The 5,309-nt window shown below is 40.8% G+C and overlaps 1 long non-coding RNA gene across 1 annotated transcript in view; it reads left to right on the plus strand.

Moving 5' to 3' along the window:
• Positions 1 to 3,385, plus strand: part of LOC107573428 (uncharacterized) — a 22,494-nt gene extending 19,109 nt beyond the window's left edge. Inside the window, exon 4 of the long non-coding RNA XR_001607504.1 lies at positions 3,374 to 3,385. This is a non-coding gene — a long non-coding RNA (uncharacterized lncRNA). The remainder of the gene's footprint in view (positions 1 to 3,373) is intronic.
• The last annotated feature ends 1,924 nt before the right edge of the window (positions 3,386 to 5,309 follow it).

The following is a 5,309-nucleotide window of genomic DNA, read 5'->3' on the forward strand; positions in this document are numbered from 1 at the left end:
GGGAGGTTGCAATTGCTGGAGGGTTTTACGACCCTTTGTTCGAGGGCATGGTAATTTGCAAATGTAATTCGCTTGGGGTGTGGATGCACAAACTAATAAAGATTCTTAGAACACTAATATGTTGCATAGGTATAGACATACAATATACACTCTCAATTAGATCATCCGAATACTAATTCATAGATACTAAACATGGTAGGGTTATATATATATATGTAAGCTGACAGGAGTGAGTGTTTCGATCATAAGCCTGCATAAAACAGTATACAATCTCAAAGACAAAATACACGATGACAATAATATACACAATGACCTGAAGGATCATGTGTGTTCATTCAAAGAAAGGTTTTCCTATTAATTAATTAATTAGCAAAGAAAAGTCCATCCCTTGTGGATTTTCCTTATGGACAAGGCAGTGATTTTCCCCACCTAAATTCCAGGAGGTCATAAATGTATCTGGTGTCAGGGTTGCCATGGTAACCAGGGGGGGCCTGGTGGCAGACATCCTGGCATCTAGTTTATTGGGTGAGGGGACTGTGACGATTTGTTCATCTAATGAATAATTGATTTGTTAAATCAAATGAAAAATGGTGTGTCTGATTGGTCCAGACGCTACAGGACTATAAAGTGTGTTAGGTCAGATAACAGCACAGAATTCATGGCAAAAGAATTTCAGTTGCTGCAAAACAAGAACTGCATTAGACACCAGCACCATATTCAGCCCATCAAAACGGGACTGCTGAGAGAAATTGGGGTACCTTGTTTGAGATGGCAAGATGTATGCTCTTAGAGAGTAATCTACCTAAGATGATGTGGATTTATGCTGTAATGACTGCTGCAGTAATTCGCAAACCCCATACTATGCACTGACAGAAACAGGTTCAGTGTGTTATGCGTACAAACATGACAAAAAAAAATTGGATGCACGATGTGAAAAAGGAGTCATTGTAGGGTACAACAAAAAAGCCCTGCATACCTGGTCTATTATCCAGACACAGGAAAAGTCCTCAAGCATAGGCTTGTGAAATTTGTCACAAAGAGTGTTACTGAACACCAGACACAGACTGACAATTCAATGCCAGATGACGATTTTCATAGGGGAAGATATGTGTCCTCTCAGTCAAAGGAGAATGGGCCTCATTTATCAGTCTAAAGTAAAAATGAGCACAGATCCGTGCGCACAAATCAACTTACAACAGAGTTCACATGTGATTCATGAAACATTTGTATGCCGCCAATCTCATTGTACGAATGATCGCACGTTGATAAATGTGGCGGCAGAAAACAATCGTCATTTGAATACCATGCCCCTAAAAACACTCTGGTTTAGAAGCCTCGCCCCTAGAGTTTACAACACGAAGAAACAAAACCTGGCCAAAAAGAGGAAGTAATCTCATAAAAGAGAAATTGATCTTACTCCAAAAACACTTGTTCACCTTGTAACTGCAAACAATTAGGCTACATTAATCTATATGTATATTAAAATACTGGTAAATTTTAACAGCCTATTTAGCTCCCTCTACAACAAATATTTTCAATTTAACGGTATTCAGAACAGAACAAGAATGAAAAATAAGTATTTATACAATTATACATTAAACTATAAAATAATACACAAATTAGGCTATAGTTGTCACGAGTGCCTGAACTGAATGTACACAATCAAACAAGGAAGAAAACTAGGTCATGGAGCACATGGGGAGAAAAACACACACACACAAGCAGTCCAGGGGTGTGACAATAGTAGCATTCATTAGAAACAGCAAAACTGAAACAGCATCGGGCTCACGAGCCTGTCTCATACTACAAGAATCCAAATGTTTCCATTTTTGCCATATTTATTACATTTGTTTGCATAGCTATTATTCATAGCCTAAACATGGCTTTATACTTAACTCATGTTCTAAAATCCTTCAAATGCGCAAAAAATGTTTGTTTGGGCACCGCACGCTGATTTTACAGCGGACCTTTTAAAAAAAACAATGTAACTTATGTTTGGTTGACTGCATTTTAGTTTGATGATGAATGGCTGAAATGTCAGGCAACGGTAGAACTAATCCGCTGCGTTCTCAAAACTCTGGCCATTTGATGATACCTAGAATATCAAAATCAACTGCGGGCGGCAGATGCTTTTCCTATTTAGCGCCCAAACTCTGGAATAACCTACCTAACATTGTTCGGGAGGCAGACACACTCTCTCAGTTTAAATCTAGATTAAAGACCCATCTCTTTAACCTGGCTTACACATAACACACTAATACGCTTCTAATATTCAACTCCGTTAAAGGATTTTTAGGCTGCATTAATTAGGTCAACCAGAACCGGGAACACTTCTCATAACACCCGATGTACTTGCTACATCGTTAGAAGAATGGCATCTACGCTAATATTAGTCTGCTTCTCTCTTATTCCGAGGTCACCGTAGCCACCAGATCCAGTCTGTATCCAGATCAGTGGTCACTGCCAGTCACCCGGATCCAGTACGTATTCAGACCAGGTGGTGGTCTGCACCTAGAAAGGACCTCTACAGCCCTGAAAGACAGCGGCGACCAGGACAACTAGATGAGCCCCAGATACAGATCCCTTGTGAAGACCTTGTCGCAGACGACCACCGGGACAAGACCACTGGAACCAGATGAGTCCTCTGCACAATGTGACTTTGCTGCAGCCTGAAATTGAACTGCTGGTTTTGTCTGGCCAGAGGAGAACTGGCCCCCCGACTGAGCCTGGTTTCTCCCAAGGTTTTTTTCTCCATTCTGTCACCGATGGAGTTTTGGATCCTTGCCGCTGTCGCCTCTGGCTTGCTTAGTTGGGGACACTTCATTTCCAGCGATATCGTTGACTTGATTGCAAAGATACTATTTAAACTGAACTGAGCTTGATGATGATGACGACATTACTGAATTCAATGATAAACTGCCTTTAACTAAAAAATTAGTGTTTACTATTGTCATTTTGCATTATTGACACACTATTTTCCTAATTAATGTCAGTTGCTTTGACACAATCTGTATTGTTAAAAGCGCTATATAAATAAAGGTGACTTGACTTGACTTGAGTAATGTTGTTTGTGTGTGCGTGAGGCGCCTGTGCGATCAGATGGATTGAAACAAATAAAGATACAAAGAAAAGTAATAAAATGCATTAAGAGTGTTACAAAAATGAGTGTAGCCTATACTTGTTGCGCAGTGTTTTTCTTTCCTTTTGTTAATTATATTATAGCCTAATATATATTTTGTGTGATCCTATTTTATTCCTTTTATAGACTTAATTTCTGTTTTACTCCTTTCACAGAAGTGCTGCAGGTGCATGATGCGATGATTGAATCCTCATGGTCTTGTTTACATGACTATTCACGCATATAAATCTAAAGCCCTGTATTAAAAAAAAAAAAAGACATTCTAATCTTTCTGGTTAATGATAGACTAATGAGCTTCGTTTGATGGTCAGGAAAATAAAATTGAACAAAATGCTGTCATTCTACAATTCTCCACCATATTTATTATGCTGACCGCAAGTTCAGGTAACTCAAACTAGCATACACGAGCGGAGACCAGATGTGAGATTTGATCTGAGCCACCACTCACATCCATATTGATAAATTCCAAGTTTTGCGTTGAAACGACCGTATGCCCAATTTTCTGTCGTATGTTCGTTTCGTAAATGAGGCCTGATGTGACTGATCAGACCCCAAAAGAGACTCATGAACCTCAAAATGAAACTAAAAATCAGAACGGTGCTCAGACAGAGGGAAATTATCATAATTGTCACGAATCCGGTCTGTGGCCTTCAGTCCGATTGCCACCAGAGGTCGCTCTCCCATTATACTGACTCTCACACCACACAGACTGTTACACATCACCCTGGACTGCATTTCCCATCATCCATTGCACTCATTGCACACAGCTGTAACCAATCACATGCTCACCTGAAAGCTATTGCACACACTATATAACACCCACTCAGATGCTACTCAAGTGGCCGAGTATTCTGTAATGGGGTGAACGAGACCTGAGACGTGCGGATCCATATGCAAGGCTTTATTTCCAAGACGTGGTCATATAACAGGTATGGGTCAAACAATGGCAAACTGGTACAACACAGGCAAGACAAAGAGTAATTCTAGGACAAGCGTGGGTCTTCGATAGGCTAACAGAATCCAGAGGGCTTGACAAAAGGGGTAATCCGTAATACACAGGCAAAGATCTTCACACAGGAAAGAAAAATGAATCAGAAAAGAGAGATTCAATATGTCCAACTGTAAACCAAGGTCAACACCATGTGAATGTGGCGATAAGCAGTCAGGTAGGAAAGGTTACCAGTAAAAACAGAAGTCCTATAGTCGACTACGCCACCCCGAATACAGAACAGCCCTATATAAGGGCACACAGGTTCCTTGCCAAAGGCAGGGTGAGCATGAAGATAGACTGTAATACATCAACAAGAATCACTTTTCAAACATACAATTAATAAATAAAGTCAGTCAATACACTACTTCACACAAGGTCTCAAATCACATCACAAACACAATACCAGTAACATACAAAATGATTAAATAAAGAAAAATAACAAAAGTAAAGAGGGTGGAGACCACACACACAGATTCAGTGACCGTTAACACAAAAATACCAAACCACAAACAAGCCCAGCCACTGGCACTAAAGAGGGAAACAAAATGGCCACAAAGAGCCAGATTATATAAACTTAGCCTCCCAGCTAACTTACATGCAGAACAGCGCAATCCTGTGCCAGTGCTTCTAACACAAATCGGTGCTTATCAAAGAAGGGCACCGCACGATGGCAGCATAAGCATATATAGCAGTCAGTGAAGCGACACTATACATCTGCATGAAAGACGGTGTGGCTCAGCCGGTGCTTATCATAAAAAGCAACACACAGAGGCAGCGCCGGCATTTATAGTGGCTAGTGCAAGCCACACTGCATACCTGTATGAAAGACACAGTCTGAGCTTATCAAGGGTGCCAGCGCTGTAGCACCAGTGTTGTATAAATAGCTGTCAGTGTAAACAACACTTAAACCGGTACAAAAGACAGTGGCACTGCCGGTGCATATCATAGAAGGCAACGAACAGTAGCAGTGGCTATGTATAGAGTGTACACGGCACTGATGAATAAAGCCGCACAGCACCGGTGGGAAGTCAGTGAGAGTGCTGGAGTATACGGCAGTTAGTATAGACAAGAACTACACTCCGCTTCTGAAAACAACCACTTAGCTGGTGTTTATAGGGTGATACTTCATAATCTTGTGAAGACTGAAGCTTACTGCTCACCGCTGGGTCGGGGGAATTT

This window comes from Sinocyclocheilus grahami, unplaced genomic scaffold, assembly GCF_001515645.1.
Source record: "Sinocyclocheilus grahami isolate Dianchi unplaced genomic scaffold, SAMN03320097.WGS_v1.1 scaffold1939.1, whole genome shotgun sequence".
NCBI classification, from domain to species: Eukaryota; Metazoa; Chordata; class Actinopteri; order Cypriniformes; family Cyprinidae; genus Sinocyclocheilus; species Sinocyclocheilus grahami.